We start from the raw sequence: 18,074 nt of genomic DNA, 5'->3' as shown, positions 1-18,074 counted from the left end.
AAATTCAAGTAATAATGATGACATAGATGATGATATGCCATCAACGTCATCTGCCAAGGCTGATGTCCAGTGTCAAAGTACGGGGCATGTAAAATCCAAAAAGCCAAAGTTGAGAAAAAGGAGGACCAAAAGAAATAAATTCAAATCATTGGAGGAGAAATGTAAAATTGGCAATGTGCCATTTACGACACGGAGTGGCAAGGAACGGTTAAGGCCCTGGCCTGTATTCATGACTGGTGGTTTAACTACACATGACCATGCAAGCCCTCCTACTCCCCCCTTTAGAAATTTGAAGAGATTTCAGCTGTCATAAAAAACACAGCAAACATCTCTGCCTACTAAAGAAGCCATGTTGTCACAAACCCCCAAGCAGAGTCCAAGGGTGTTGGTGGTTGCGATGCTTGACCTTACCATCGCTGTATAGGAAGAGCTGGCTCCTTCCACCATTTCAGCACTCCCTCTGCATATGCTGGAAGGATCACACATAGTGCAGTTCCTGATTTAGATAATGAAGGTGTCAATGTTTTAGACCGAGGAGGATATTGATGTAGCTGGTGCTGAGGAGGAAGTTGACGAGGAGGATGCTGAGGTGGTTTGCTTAAATGAGGCACCAGAGGGGGAAACAGTTGATGTCCATGGGATGAAAAAGCCCATTGTCCAATAAATCCACCTCTATGGTCTGGAATGTATTGCCATATGTATGGCATATGGGCAGAGGACCAATAAATCCACCTCCTACAGAAGAATCCTTGGCTCAGGTAATAAACACTCTCTTTGTTCTTATCAGTGGTACCCAGAAACAAAAGAAGAGCGAAACACAATAGTGTAATACATTAAGTCACATATCGGGGGGAGTCCTGCAGGCCATGTCACCAGCATGACTGACTCCTCTTCTATCCACGATTGCTGCAGCGAGAATCCGGCAGCGCTATGCTGTAAGACCGCTACGTCTTTCACTAAGCAATTGACCATCCAACAGGCATTTGCCATGAGGACGAAATACATCAGCAGTCATCCTATGGCAAAGCGGATAGCTGCGGCCTTGACAGCTATGTTGGTTTTAGATGTGCATCCAGTGTCCGCCATCAGTGGAGTGGGATTTAGAAGGTTGATGGAGGTATTGTGTCCCCGGTACCAAATCCCATCTAGATTCCACTTCACTAGGCAGGCAATACGCAGGATGTACAGGGACGTCAGAAAAAGTGTCCTCAGTGCCCTGAAAAATATGGCTGTACCCACTGTCCACTTAACTACGGACATGTGGATCAGGGCAAACTAAGGACTATATGACTGTGACATCCCACTGGGTAGATGCATTGCCTTCCTCAGCAGCAACATATCCTGCACACCAGCTCCTTCCAAGGCAGTCTATGCTGTGTATCTACGCTTTCAGGAAGAGGCACAACGCCGATAACCTCTTAGAGAAACTGAGGGGAATCATCTCCCAGTGGCTTACCCCCCCCTTAGACTCTCCTGGGTATTTGTGGTGTCGGACAACATGCGGGCATTACACATGGGCAATTTCCAGAAAGTGCCATGTTTTGGCACGCGATACATTTGGTGGTGCAGCATTTCATCAGAAGTGACAGGAGCGTGCAGGAGATGCTTGCTGTGGCCCGCAAAATTTGCAGGCACTCGGCAGTCTGCCAATGCCACTCCACCCTCTATATGATGCAGAGAATGGAGGAGCAGCAAAAGGCAAGTCAAGCCTACACGGCCACCTATGACATAAGCAGAGGAGCGGGGCTGTACATGACTCAAGTGCAGAGGAGGCTGATTTCCATGTTGTGCAAGGTTCTACAGCCCAAAACAGAAGAATAGAAAAGTCCCAAGGCGCAATAGATCCTTGCAGCCTCACTTCCAAATGGAGGACCACCCAGTAATCCTCACTCGCCAACTCTCCAGAACAAATGAGAAAGTGCAGGCGCTTGACTTGTATGTTCCGTAGTGTGATTTTTCTCTCACGTGAAAGTAAACAGAAAAATGTGTATCAGTGACACAATATTTAATATTAAATTATGGGGGTAACATGAACCCAGGGAAGGAAATTGTACCGCAACTCACTCTGCAGTGAAGTGTGACAGGTGTATAGCGGTTTCTTTTAAAGGTTCACCACAGTGATGAATTTAGAAATATGTACCAAAATCAAGTGCCAAAGACTGCTTAAAGACTCCTGAAATATCAGTGAGTACGGTATGCATCTGAGCTCATTGGCACTTGATTTTGTTCTGGCCAGTACAGGAGAGTGGAGCAGGATTTGGAAAGGATTGTCATCTTCCTCCAGAGACTGAACTCTGTCACTTCTGTGTATTGGTTTCTGGTCTGGTTCTGGACGCTGCACTCTGTTATCTTCATCTTCAGAGCCAGTGTTTCAGCTCGGATTCCACATCCAGTGGTTTAGCTCAAATACCATCTGAGAGCAGGTGTCTGGATTGGTCTTGGGCACTGGGCTCTGCTGTTCCCTCCTGCAGAGTAAGTGCTTCCAATCCAGACTCCATCCTGTGATTTACTTCCAGCCTGCCCGTGGTTCAAGTGGGTCAGTTTCGTCTCACTTTTACACTTGAACGCAGAGGGAATTCTTCCTGGTAAGGAAGTTCATGGTTTTGTTATTATTAACTCCTTCCTGAGTATTGTTGCTCCAAGTGAAAGCACATTACATCTTGCTGGTTCACTTTATCTGTGTGTCTGTTTGTTCCCCATTTGTCCCCAGTGTTTGTCAGTGACACTCATAACAGATGACAAGTGACTATTAAATCTTGTCTCTTTACAGCCAGTTTATACAGGGAGATATGTGTGGGGGCCCAAACAAACCAATAATTTCAGCCACAGTTTTGTAGGCCCCGTCGCTGAAATGTTTGGTTTGTTAAAGTGTGCATGTCCTATTTCCACAACATAAGGGTGGGTGGGAGGGCCCAAGGACAATTCTATCTTGCATCACCATTCATTAATCCCAATGCTGAAGGTGCGTACCCACGGTACGATTTATGTTCCGTAAGATATCATATACAATTCCCCAGAAAAGTCCTGGTGGTTAAAAAGCATAAGATTTGTGCTTAAAATAAGGTGTGATGTGCATAAGATATAGCAAACGATCTGACGTCACAGCTATACTACACTATACTATCTTATGCTTTCTAGACAGAATTGGGTTGCATGTTCACCCGATCAGCTCCCTCCCATACGACCTGCGGGAGCGCGCATCGTACGTCGGATAGTGCATACACACGGTAAGATATAGTGCACTATCTAGCATGCTATTCAAAACTGGCTAGATAGTGTGCTAGATTGTGCACTATATCTTACCGTGGGTACGCAGCTTAAAGGCCCCCATACACTAGGGCGACTTGTCCTTAGGACAAGTCGCCGCCGACTTCCCCCTGAGCTTCCCCGGCTGCTCCCCGGGGGAGCTTGATTAGATTGGCACTTGATGTGCCATTTTTTACATGTGATAAATCGTCTCGATTTATCACATGTTAAAAAACCCGGGGAGCAGGGGGGGGGCTAAGAGGTTGGAGCAGGGGGGCTGGGGACGCTGCGGGGGACACGTCTGTGTCCCCCGCTGCTGGGGACGCTGCGGGGGACAGCGTCTGTGCGGCGAGAAGGTAGAGGGAGCAGGGGGGGCTGGAGACGCTGCGGGGGACACAGGCTACATAGAGCCGGGCAGGGGGAGCCGGCCGGGAGCTGTCAGTAATGAATAAAAAAAAAAAGCCCATACAATGAATGGGCAGCCTGTGATTGGCTGCTGAGCGCTCTCTCAGCCAATTGCTGACTGGCTGAGAGAGCGCTCAGCCAATCACAGGCCGCCCATTCATTGTATGGGCTTTTTTTTTTATTCATTACTGACAGCTCTCGGCCGGCTTCCCCTGCCCGGCTCTATGCAGCCTGTGTCCCCCGCAGCGTCTCCAGCCCCCCCTGCTCCCTCTACCTTCTCGCCGCACAGACGCTGTCCCCCGCAGCGTCCCCAGCAGCGGGGGACACAGACGTGTCCCCCGCAGCGTCCCCAGCCCCCCCTGCTCCCTCCACCGCCCCACTAGGTCCCAAGTCGGGTGGTCGGACGTGCAGCAGGTCCGACCACCCGACGCAGATCCGATGCGCACGGGACCGCGCATCAGATCTGAGGGGACATCAAAACTAGCCGACTTTGGTCCGATTTCGGCCAGATCCGACTGATCTGGCTGAAATCTGACCAAAATCGGCTAGTGTATGGGGGCCTTTAGAGTCATTGATATGTGAGATAAGTGGACTTGTCTTTAATCACATACAACTGCAGGGAGTCATTGATTGCTGCACGAATCGGCCACTGCTCCTCAGCTGGTCGTCACCTGGTTATGTCTGGTCAGTAGGTTCCATTCCATTCTATTGTCGTACATACAGTATAATATCCATCTGCTGGTGCATCTACTGCCTTAGATAGGGTGTTAGAGGTGTCTCTGGGAAGCACTGTACCTTAAGCACAGATAACACGTACATGACTGTCACATTGACAGACTCTGTAATGCAGATGATGATATTCCCTATATTATTCTGGGAGTCCACCGCTGCCACTCTCACACTGCATCACACAACCAGACGCCGTCGGAAGATGGCCTAGGTGACAGGAGCGTTTCTGCCACTGCCTGCAGAAGGCTGCTGAATCGCCCACTGCTCCTTGGCTGGTGGTAAACACCATCAAGCCAGATAGTGGTCTTATTGGATATTAAACTAATAAAAACAGATACACAGCACAGCACCCTCACAGATGAACTAAATACTGTAACAATTTGCCCACTTCTCCTCGGCTGGTCATCGCCTGTGGTCAGAAGATTCAACCCCTTTGCAGCTATTGCATTGCTGCACCAATCACCCACTGCTCCTCGGCTGGTCATCGCCTGTGGTCAGAAGGTTCCACCCCTTTGCAGCTATTGCATTGCTGCACCAATCACCCACTGCTCCTCGGCTGGTCGTCACCTGTGGTGAGAAGGTCCCACCCCTTTGCAGCTATTGCATTGTCTTTTTGGGGCCTAGTTTTTCAAACTGTTATTCTGTCTGCAGCTGCAGTGACACTCTTACATGCACCACGTGTTTGTGCTGCACACTTGTGTGGCTTAGCATAGTTATACAGCTACCTCGGCGCAACCTTTTGCCCTAAAAACAATATTGTGAGGTGTTCAGAATAGACTGGAAATGAGTGTTATTGAGGTTAATATAGCATAGGAGCAAAAAAAAAACAAACAACTTTTTTTAATGCTTTTTTTTATAGCATAGGAGCAAAAAAAAACTTTTTTTGTATAAAACCCAGAACCCAAAACGTTTAGGGGGTGTTTTGGCAAAACCCATTCGAACCCAAAACCTGAGGGTGATCAGAACCCAAAACATGAAAAGTGGTCGGTGCACATCCCTAGTTCTAACAATATCTGTAATAACCATGTATATTACTAGTAGCTGTCCCCAGAACAGGGGAATAAAAGCTGATCTGGATAAATGGGATTCTGTTACCGATTGTATAACTATAGACTTTGTTTCTCTATAATACTTTGTACATTCTTCTACATGTTACAGATAGTTAGGTGGTCCTGTAATGATGACCATCTGGTAACCTATAATAACAACCTAAATAAACTAATGATCCTTCAGCAAATGGATTATAGGGGCGAAATGTAATAGGGTGCGATTTTTTTCGTAAGAAAAAATTCTCACCTTTAAAAATCGTGTTTTTTGCAGCGAATTCGCATATGTAATGAGATGCGAATTTGCGGCAAAAATGTGCGATATGGTGCGATTTCGGGCGATTTTTAAGTCCTAAAAATGTGCGATTTTCAGTTATGAAAATCGGCATATTTTCAGTACTGTGCGGTGTGTTGATAAAAAAAAAAAAAAAGCCGGTGCTGGTATAATAAAATCAGAGGGACAAACAAATAGGGGTTCCCTTGATTTAATGAAACCAGCACCAGGCTCAAGGTCCATCGCTGGTTCCCAAAATACGGGGGACAAAATGACTATGGGTCCCCCGTATTTTAAGAATCAGCACCAGACCCAACCAGCCAGCAGGGTAATGCCACAGCCGGGGGACACTTATTATATAAGGTCCCGCGGCCAAAGCATTATCCCCGTGGCTGGTCAGCATGGGCAGGGGTCCTGGGGAAGTGGGGACCCCCCCAATGAAGGGGTCCCCCCCTCCAGGACTTACCAGCCCATGCTGAAAGTCCGGGGCTGTCCCCGATGCCCCTTGGCGGTGGGCATCGGGCTGATGAAAAGTGTAAAAAAAAGAATAAAAACTATTGTTTTATACTGTAGAACTATGAGTCCCAGCAATCCTACCCCGCATGCTGGGACTTGGAGAACCACAAGTCCCAGCATGCGGGGCATTAAAGGGCCCGCTGGCACTTGTAGTTCCACAGTACAAAAAATAGTTAAATAAAACACACTGACACCCTGAAAAATAAAAGTTTAATACATCCACAGCCCACAAATACTGATACTTACCTACCTTGAGCCCCTAGGTCGGTCCCTGGATCCTGGGTCCGGGGCTCCAGGGCTGAAGAGTCCGGTTCCGGGGCCTTGGTCCTGGTTCCGGGGTTGGTTCGGGGCTCCAGGGCTGAAGAGTCCGGTTCCGGGGCCTTGGTCCTGGTTCCGGGGCTGGTCCGGGGTCCTGGGCTCCAGGGCTGATGTCTCCGGGGTCCAGGATCCGAAGTAATCCAAAAGGGGTACCTAAGGAAGGAAATCCTACTCACCTGGTCCCCGGCGACGACCCCGGCATCTTCTCCGGCAGACGCGCTGCTCCCGGCTGGTACCCGCTCATGGACTGGAGAGGCGCAGAGATGTTTCATCTTCTGCGCCTTTCCTCCAGATGATTATATTGGCTGCCTAGCGGCCAATCAGGAGCTGAGAAAGTCGGCTCCTGATTGGCCGCTAGGCGGCCAATATAATCATTCAGAGGTGCAGCAGCAGCAGGGAGGCGGAGGACGGGGGACTGCTGCACTAATCTCACCCTCTACTCGGGCTGAGAACACAGACTTATCAGAGGTGCAGCAGGGAGGGGGAGGACGGGGGATTGCTGCACTAATCTCACCCTCTACTCGGGCTAAGAACACAGACTTATCAGAGGTGCAGCAGCAGCAGGGAGGGGGAGGACGGGGGACTGCTGCACTAATCTCACCCTGTACTCGGGCTGAGAACACAGACTTATCAGAGGTGCAGCAGCAGCAGCAGGGAGGGGGAGGACGGGGGACTGCTGCACTAATCTCACCCTGTATTCGGGCTGAGAACAGAGACTTATCAGAGGTGCAGCAGCAGCAGGGAGGGGGAGGACGGGGGACTGCTGCACTAATCTCACCCTGTACTCGGGCTGAGAACACAGACTTATCAGAGGTGCAGCAGCAGCAGGGAGGGAGGACGGGGACTGCTGCACTAATCTCACCCTGTACTCGGGCTGAGAACACAGACTTATCAGAGGTGCAGCAGCAGGGAGGGGGAGGACGGGGGATTGCTGCACTAATATCACCATGTACTCGGGCTGAGAACACAGACTTATCAGAGGTGCAGCAGCAGGGAGGGGGAGCACGGGGACTGCTGCACTAATCTCACCCTGTACTCGGGCTGAGAACACATATTTATCAGAGGTGCAGCAGAGGGAGGGGGAGGACGGGGTACTGCTGCACTAATCTCACCCTGTATTCGGGCTGAAAACACAGACTTATCAGAGGTGCAGCAGCAGGGAGGGGGAGGACGGGGGACTGCTGCACTAATCTCACCCTGTACTCGTGCTGAGAACACAGATTTATCAGAGGTGCAGCAGCAGCAGGGAGGGGGAGGACGGGGACTGCTGCACTAATCTCACCCTGTACTCAGGCTGAGAACACAGACTTATCAGAGGTGCAGCAGCAGGGAGGGGGAGGACGGGGGACTGCTGCACTAATCTCACCCTATACTCGGGCTGAGAACACAGACTTATCAGAGGTGCAGCAGAGGGTGGGGGAGGATGGGGGACAGAAGCAGCACTCCTCCTGTACTAAAGGTGCCCACACTCTAGAAAGACATTACAACAGAGCGCACTCGACGAGCATGCGCACAGACATTACAATAGAGCGCACAAAGCAGCAGTGGTCCCTTTTTGCAGTTGTGGACTCAATTAACCCCTTCCCGCCGCAGCCTGTTTTTGCCTTCCTGACAGAGCCCTTTTTTTCAAATCTGACAGGGATCACTTAAGTGGGGATAACTTTTTTTTGCTTTTACTTATCCCAGTGATTTTGAGATTGTTTTCTCGTGACACATTGTACTTCAAGTTAGTGGTAAATTTGGGTCGATACAGTCTGTGTTTTTTTGTGAAAAATACCAAAATGTCGTAAAAAAATGGAAAATTTAGCAATTTTCAAAATGTTAAATTTTCTGCTTGTGAGACAAATAATCATACCACTCAAAATAGTTAATAACTAACATAGACCATATGTCTACTTTATGTTTCCACTATTATTTCAACATCCTTTTAATTTTTTTGGACACTAGGAGGCTTAAAATATGAATAGCAAATTCTCAAATTTTCAAGAAAATTTCAAACACTGATTTTTTTAGGGACCAGTTCAGTTCTGATGTGACTTTGAGGGACTTGTATGTGAGACACCCCCATAAATGATGCCATTTCAAAAACTGCACCCCTCACAGTATTCAAAACAGCATTTTGGAAGTTTGTTAACCCTTTAGGTGTTTCACAGGAATTAAAACAAAGTGTAGGTGAAATTTCAAAATTTCATTTTTTTTGCAGATTTGCAATTTTAATACATTTTTCTAAGGAACACAGTAGATTTTACTAGAGAAATGTGACTAAAAATTGATTCCCCCAATTCTTTTGTTTTCATAAATATCCTATATGTGGCCCTAGTGTGCACGTTGACCAAACCACAGGCTTCATAATAGAAGGAGCACCTACTTGGAGCCTCCTTTTTATGAGATTATTTTTTAGGCACCATGTAGGTTTCTAGGCACCATAAGATGCTAAAAGTTAGGAACCCCCCCACAAGTGACCCCATTTTGCAAACTACACCCCTCAGGGAATTCATCTAGGGGTATAGTGTACATTTCAAACCCCCAGGGGTTTCACCAATTGTGGTACAACTGGGCAGTGAAAATGAAAAATTAATTTTTTTACACAAAAATGCAGTTCTGGCTCCAAATTTTTCATTTTCACAAGGAATGAAGGAGACAAAGCACCCCAAAATCTGTGCCCCAATTTCTCCCGAGTACGGCAATGCCTCACATGTGACCAAAAAATACCATTTGGGTGCATGGCAGGACTCAGAAGGGAAGGAGTGATTTTTGGATTTTGCAGCTCAGATTCTGGTGGAATGTTGGTGGGTGCTATGTCGCATTAGCAAGACCCCGAAGCACCAATACAGTGGAACCCCCCCACAAGTGACCCCATTTTGCAAACTACACCCCTCAGGGAATTCATCTAGGGGTATAGTGTACATTTCAAACCCCCAGGGGTTTCACCAATTTTGATACAACTGGGCTGTGCAAATGAAAAATTACATTTTTTACACAAAAATGCAGTTCTGGCTCCAAATTTTTCATTTTCACAAGGAATGAAGGAGACAAAGCACCCCAAAATCTGTGCTACAATTTCTCCCGAGTATGGCAATGCCTCACAAGTGACCAAAAAATACCATTTGGGTGCATGGCAGGACTCAGAAGGGAAGGAGTGATTTTTGGATTTTGCAGCTCAGATTCTGGTGGAATGTTGGTGGGTGCTATGTCGCATTAGCAAGACCCCCGAAGCACCAATACAGTGGAACCCCCCCACAAGTGACCCCATTTTGCAAACTACACCCCTCAGGGAATTCATCTAGGGGTATAGTGTACATTTCAAACCCCCAGGGGTTTCACCAATTTTGATACAACTGGGCTGTGCAAATGAAAAATTACATTTTTTACACAAAAATGCAGTTCTGGCTCCAAATTTTTCATTTTCACAAGGAATGAAGGAGACAAAGCACCCCAAAATCTGTGCCCCAATTTCTCCCGAGTACGGCAATGCCTCACATGTGACCAAAAAATACCATTTGGGTGCATGGCAGGACTCAGAATGGAAGGAGTGATATTTGGATTTTGCAGCTCAGATTCTGGTGGAATGTTGGTGGGTGCTATGTCGCATTAGCAAGACCCCCGAAGCACCAATACAGTGGAACCCCCCACAAGTGACCCCATTTTGCAAACTACACCCCTCAGGGAATTCATCTAGGGGTATAGTGTACATTTCAAACCCCCAGGGGTTTCACCAATTTTGATACAACTGGGCTGTGCAAATGAAAAATTACATTTTTTTACACAAAAATGCAGTTCTGGCTCAAAATTTTTCATTTTCACAAGGAATGAAGGAGACAAAGCACCCCAAAATCTGTGCCCCAATTTCTCCTGAGTACGGCAATGCCTCACATGTGACCAAAAAATACCATTTGGGTGCATGGCAGGACTCAGAAGGGAAGGAGTGATTTTTGGATTTTGCAGCTCAGATTCTGGTGGAATGTTGGTGGGTGCTATGTCGCATTAGCAAGACCCCCGAAGCACCAATACAGTGGAACCCCCCCACAAGTGACCCCATTTTGCAAACTACACCCCTCAGGGAATTCATCTAGGGGTATAGTGTACATTTCAAACCCCCAGGGGTTTCACCAATTTTGATACAACTGGGCTGTGCAAATGAAAAATTACATTTTTTACACAAAAATGCAGTTCTGGCTCCAAATTTTTCATTTTCACAAGGAATGAAGGAGACAAAGCACCGCAAAATCTGTGCCCCAATTTCTCCCGAGTACGGCAATGCCTCACATGTGACCAAAAAATACCATTTGGGTGCATGGCAGGACTCAGAAGGGAAGGAGTGATTTTTGGATTTTGCAGCTCAGATTCTGGTGGAATGTTGGTGGGTGCTATGTCGCATTAGCAAGACCCCCGAAGCACCAATACAGTGGAACCCCCCCACAAGTGACCCCATTTTGCAAACTACACCCCTCAGGGAATTCATCTAGGGGTATAGTGTACATTTCAAACCCCCAGGGGTTTCACCAATTTTGATACAACTGGGCTGTGCAAATGAAAAATTACATTTTTTACACAAAAATGCAGTTCTGGCTCCAAATTTTTCATTTTCACAAGGAATGAAGGAGACAAAGCACCCCAAAATCTGTGCCCCAATTTCTCCCGAGTACGGCAATGCCTCACATGTGACCAAAAAATACCATTTGGGTGCATGGCAGGACTCAGAATGGAAGGAGTGATTTTTGGATTTTGCAGCTCAGATTCTGGTGGAATGTTGGTGGGTGCTATGTCGCATTAGCAAGACCCCCGAAGCACCAATACAGTGGAACCCCCCACAAGTGACCCCATTTTGCAAACTACACCCCTCAGGGAATTCATCTAGGGGTATAGTGTACATTTCAAACCCCCAGGGGTTTCACCAATTTTGATACAACTGGGCTGTGCAAATGAAAAATTACATTTTTTACACAAAATTGCAGTTCTGGCTCAAAATTTTTCATTTTCACAAGGAATGAAGGAGACAAAGCACCCCAAAATCTGTGCCCCAATTTCTCCCGAGTACGACAATGCCTCATGTGTGACCAAAAAATGGCAGGACTCAGAAGGGAAGGAGTGATATTTGGATTTTGCAGCACAGATTCTGGTGGAATGTTGGTGGGTGCTATGTCGCATTAGCAAGACCCCCGAAGCACCAATACAGTGGAACCCCCCCACAAGTGACCCCATTTTGCAAACTACACCCCTCAGGGAATTCATCTAGGGGTATAGTGTACATTTCAAACCCCCAGGGGTTTCACCAATTTTGATACAACTGGGCTGTGCAAATGAAAAATTACATTTTTTACACAAAAATGCAGTTCTGGCTCCAAATTTTTCATTTTCACAAGGAATGAAGGAGACAAAGCACCCCAAAATCTGTGCCCCAATTTCTCCCGAGTACGGCAATGCCTCACATGTGACCAAAAAATACCATTTGGGTGCATGGCAGGACTCAGAATGGAAGGAGTGATTTTTGGATTTTGCAGCTCAGATTCTGGTGGAATGTTGGTGGGTGCTATGTCGCATTAGCAAGACCCCCGAAGCACCAATACAGTGGAACCCCCCACAAGTGACCCCATTTTGCAAACTACACCCCTCAGGGAATTCATCTAGGGGTATAGTGTACATTTCAAACCCCCAGGGGTTTCACCAATTTTGATACAACTGGGCTGTGCAAATGAAAAATTACATTTTTTACACAAAATTGCAGTTCTGGCTCAAAATTTTTCATTTTCACAAGGAATGAAGGAGACAAAGCACCCCAAAATCTGTGCCCCAATTTCTCCCGAGTACGACAATGCCTCATGTGTGACCAAAAAATGGCAGGACTCAGAAGGGAAGGAGTGATATTTGGATTTTGCAGCACAGATTCTGGTGGAATGTTGGTGGGTGCTATGTCGCATTAGCAAGACCCCCGAAGCACCAATACAGTGGAACCCCCCCACAAGTGACCCCATTTTGCAAACTACACCCCTCAGGGAATTCATCTAGGGGTATAGTGTACATTTCAAACCCCCAGGGGTTTCACCAATTTTGATACAACTGGGCTGTGCAAATGAAAAATTACATTTTTTACACAAAAATGCAGTTCTGGCTCCAAATTTTTCATTTTCACAAGGAATGAAGGAGACAAAGCACCCCAAAATCTGTGCCCCAATTTCTCCCGAGTACGACAATGCCTCATGTGTGACCAAAAAATGGCAGGACTCAGAAGGGAAGGAGTGATATTTGGATTTTGCAGCACAGATTCTGGTGGAATGTTGGTGGGTGCTATGTCGCATTAGCAAGACCCCCGAAGCACCAATACAGTGGAACCCCCCCACAAGTGACCCCATTTTGCAAACTACACCCCTCAGGGAATTCATCTAGGGGTATAGTGTACATTTCAAACCCCCAGGGGTTTCACCAATTTTGATACAACTGAGCTGTGCAAATGAAAAATTACATTTTTTACACAAAAATGCAGTTCTGGCTCAAAATTTTTCATTTTCACAAGGAATGAAGGAGACAAAGCACCCCAAAATCTGTGCCCCAATTTCTCCCGAGTATGGCAATGCCTCATATGTGACCAAAAAATACCAGTTGGGTGCATGGCAGGAGTGATTTTTGGATTTTGCAGCTCAGATTCTGGTGGAATGAATGGTGGGTGCTATGTGGCATTAGCAAGACCCCCGAAGCACGGTGAAATGATGAACCTAATAATCCATAGATGTGTGGTATATTTTAAAACACTCCTTTATACATAGGCCGGGTTTGTCGGGGCAAGTTTCACAGTGGAAAATAGTATCCTTTCTTATTCCCTTTTTATAGCAAACTTTGCACCTTTTTTGTGTCCTGCCCTTTCTTGCAGTGGAGGGGATTTCGTTAGGAAAATGCTGCCCTGGTACAATACGGGGGCCAGTACTAGAAGTACTGGGGCCCTCTGCCTGCTGGTTCCCAAATATTAGGCCCTTTATGACTTCCTCTTGAAAGTGCATAAATGTCCCCCTCTGGCTGGTAGAACGGAATAGCACGTAAGCGTTATACAGTGCCATCTGGATGATATACACGGCCAGCTTCTTGTACCAGATTTTTGTTTTCCGCAGGGGACTGTACGGCTTCAGTACCTGATCTGAAAGATCCACTCCGCCCATGTACTTATTGTAATCTAGGATACAATTAGGTTTTGAGGTGTGGGCACTGGTACCTCGTACAGGGATGGAGGTGGTACTGTCTCCATGAATTGTTGTCAGTATAAGGACATCCCTCTTGTCCTTATATTTGACCAACAACATATTTTCGGTGGATTGTGCCCTGCTTTCACCCCTTCTCAGTACTTGGGCAATGTGCGTTTTTGGGAGGCCTCTTTGGTTCTTGCGCACAGTACCGCAAGCTGCTGTACCTCTTGAACCAAGGGCCTTAAACAGGGGGATGCTAGTGTAAAAGTTATCCACATAGAGGTGATAACCTTTATCCAGGAAGGGGTGCACTAAATCCCAGACAATTTTTCCACTAACACCTACGAGGGAGGGGGGGCATTCTGGCGGTTCAATTCTTGAATCCTTCCCTTCATATACCCTAAACCTGTGGGTGTACCCTGAGGTGCTTTCACACAGTTTATACATTTTTATGCCATACCTTGCCCTCTTACTGGGAAGGTACTGGCGGAATTTAACCCTTCCTTTAAAATGTATAAGGGACTCGTCGATACAAATAAATTTTTCAGGGATGTACATCTCTGCAAATTTGGCACTGAAATGATCAATGACCGGCCTGACTTTGAATAGCCGGTCAAAGGTGGGATCATCTCTGGGTGGGCACTGTGCATTATCGGTGTAATGTATAAATTTAAGAATTGTCTCAAATCGAGTCCGGGGCATGGCCATACGGTAAAATGGAGTACTGTACAGAACATCTGTACTCCAATATTGCCTAATTTCTGGCTTTTTTACTATGCCCATATGAAACACCAGACCCCAAAACGTCATCATCTCTACTGCATCTACAGGGGTCCACCTAGCAAATGATGACGTGGGGTTTTGAGCAATAAACTGCTGGGCATATAAATTAGTTTGGTCCACCATTAAATTTATAAAATCATCAGAGAAAAATAATTTGAAAAAGTCAATTTCTCTGAGACCTGTGGAATCAAATTGGATTCCTGGCATGGCCAAAAACTCAGGAACCTGGGGCTCAAAATTGTCTGGTGGTGGGGTCCATACGAGATCAATTATTGGGGGGGGGGTCTCAGCTGCTCTACGGGGGCGTCTTTGAGGGGGTCCCTCATCACCAGAGGAGGAAGAGGAGCTTAAGGCGAATCCTTCAAATTCCCCGCTTGCATCACTGGCTGTGTCAGAGTCAGAGGCAAGCATGGCATATGCCTCCTCCGCTGAATACATTCTTCTGGATGACTGGGATGACATTTGGGATGACATTTGGGATGCCATTTTTATTTTTGTGTTTCTGTAAGTGTAATGTTTCAACACGTGTATAGTGTAGGGGGGGTACAAACTTTATTTCAACACGGGGGTATGTAGTGTGTAGTGTGTATGTAGTGCAGAAAAAAAAATACTTTATACAGGAATTTGATCCCAATAAAAAAAAAAAAAATTGAAGGGGTTAAAAAAAAAAAAAAAAGGTCCTGCGCCAAAAATTGAGCACAGATGTTGGTCAGTAACATCCGTCACTGAACAGCGCTCAAAGGCAACAGGACACCCACAAAAGCAACGTGGGTGTAAAAACAATTAAAAAAAATAAAAAAACCACAGCACTCTTCAAAAAAAAAAACAATTTAAAAAAACTGCAGAAAAAAAATGATATCAACCCTGTGCCAAAAATGCTGTTCAGTGATGTACGTCACTGATCAGCGGCCACAGGACACCCACAAAAGCACCCACAAAAGCAACGTGGGTGTAAAAACAAAACCCCACTGCAATCCCCCCCCCCCCCAAAAAAAACCTGCAGATCAGTGATGCAGTGATGCGACACTGATTAGCAGTGAGGGGCAGCAGGCAGACAACTGTGGGTGCAACCTGACAGAGTATATATAAAAAAAAAACCCTGGACCCCCAAAAAGTTGCTGATCAGTTAATTAATTTAAACTGATCAGCACAAAAGGGGGGGCAGCAGTCAGTTGCACAGGCAGCACAACCTTTGGTGCAACTGACAGGTATAAATATATAAAAAAAAAAAGGTACTTATGTAGTATCTGGGCTGCCGATTTTTTGATTGTATGCCTTAAGTTAAGGCATACAATCAGATGCGATGCGATATCGCATCGCATCGCATCGCATGCGACGACACGATTTTTCCATAGGAATCAATGTTAAAATGGACTGAGTCCATTTTAACATGGAATTCAATGGGAAAAAGGGGTCCTTTTCATACCCCTACTATCCAAGTGGGCATGGAGTTGGATATAAACCTGTGGCGAGCGTAGCGAGCCACCGAGCCCCGCGAGGGGACGGTATTCTGTGTCCCCTCGCGGGGCTCGCTACGCTCGCCACGCTTCGGGCTCGGTGGCTCGCTACGCTCGCCACAGGTTTATATCCAACTCCATGCCCACTTGGATAGTAGGGGTATGAAAAGGACCCCTTTTTCCCATTGAATTCCATGTTAAAATGGACTCAGTCCATTTTAACATTGATTCCTATGGAAAAATCGGGTCATCGCATCGCATCGCATCCGATGGTCGCATGCGATGCGATGCGATGCGATGTACCCGATTTAGAAATCGGCAGCCCAGATACTACATAAGTACCAAAAAAAACCCCAAAAAGTTGCTGATCAGCACAGATATACTGATCAGCACAAAAGGGGTGCAGCAGACACAAAATATAGCACTCTCTATCACTCTCTATCACTCTCTATCACTCTCTGTCACTCTCTGTCACTATCTCTCACGATCTGTGACTCTATGACACTGTAGCAGCAGGACACAGGAAGTCACAAGATCCAGGAAGTATCCAGCTGCTGGCAGCATGCTACCAGCGGTGATCAGCGGTGATCAGGTAAGTATCAGGCAAGGTTCAGGTATGTATATCACGACAGAGTGGCCGGTGACCGCTCTGCACGCAATTCCAGACCGGAATGGCGTCTGCAGCGCAGTCACCGTTAGTTTAAATGACGCGCCTTGGCTGTGATTGGTCCGTCCGTCCGACGGACCAATCACAGCCTTGGGGGCAGGTGGGGTGAGGTGGGGTGAGGTGTGGTCATCACCGGTGACCCCCTCATGCCCCCTCACACCCGGCGGTGATTGACACCTGTGTTACCGAGCGTCTGATTCGCCGGTAACACAGGAAAACGCTGCGACTGGCTGTTCACATTGAACAGCCAATCACAGCGATCGCCGATGGGGGGGAGGCATCGCCACCCCCCCTGGGCATGCAGGGACATGTCTGCTGTCAGGGACAGCAGACATGTTTAAACTGTCACCGCGTCTATAGACGCGGGGACAGTTTAAAGTCATGACGTATATATACGTCATGTGTCGGGAAGTACATCCCGGCCATGACGTATATATACGTCAAATGTCGGGAAGGGGTTAATGTGTGTTTCACCCATTAGCTACATTGTGTGCTGTGTTTTGAATGTTTAAATGTTTAATATCATTTTGAAGTAAAGTTAACACAAATGCTGAATGTCATTTTCCAATTATATATAAGTGACGCACAAAAATTTAAATTTCCTTCCAAAGTTGCGCAGCCAAAATCTTTAGCCGCACACAGCCTTGGTCAACTTAGAGGGAACATTGATTTACAGTATATCTAATTGCATCCCATCAGGACTGTCCAGTAATCTGGTGGGACTGCCATGCTATGGAATTCTATCCTTATGTATCCCTCCTATCATCCCTATAGCTTGTAAGATTGCAAGCAGGGCCCTCCTACCTCCATGTATCTACCCAGTTTGTTTAATCACTGTAGTTTGCAATTGTAAAGCGCAACGTAATATGCTGTGCTATATAAGAACTGTAAATATAGGGGATGCAGTTACGATCCCGGCGGTCGGGATCCCGGCGTTCAGAATCCCGACGCCGGAATCCTGACCGCCGAAATGCCGATACTTTCTCCCTCCTGGGGTGTCCACGACACCCCTGGAGGGACAATAAATTAGTGTGCCGAGCGCAGCGAGGCACCGGGCCCGCTGCGTGGCGAGCGCAGCGAGCCCGCAAGGGGGGGCGATCCACGTCCACCCTTGTCGGCATTTCGGCTGTCGGGATTCCGGCGTCGGGATTCTGAACCCCGGGATCCCGACCGCCGGGATTCAATACTGAATCCAAATATAGCCATCTTGGATTTGCCCTTAGTTAAAATGGCCACTGTAGCATCACCATATATACACCTCTCTAGAATAAAAAGGGGGTGGGGACTGACACAAACAGGAAGTGCAATGATAGCTGGGACCTGCATAAGAGTGCACCAGTGTGGCCAATTCCGCTTATAATTCTGCTTGTTTTTCCCAATTAGCTTGTTTTCCTGCTAGTTGTGGGTAGCTTGTTTGTGAGGTTGTTGCCTTGTTCTCAGGGCCAGTCGTGGATTGGACAC

Source organism: Crinia signifera, chromosome 4, assembly GCF_055691185.1.
Source record: "Crinia signifera chromosome 4, ASM5569118v1, whole genome shotgun sequence".
Classification (NCBI taxonomy): domain Eukaryota; kingdom Metazoa; phylum Chordata; class Amphibia; order Anura; family Myobatrachidae; genus Crinia; species Crinia signifera.
This window is presented reverse-complemented; position numbering follows the sequence as displayed.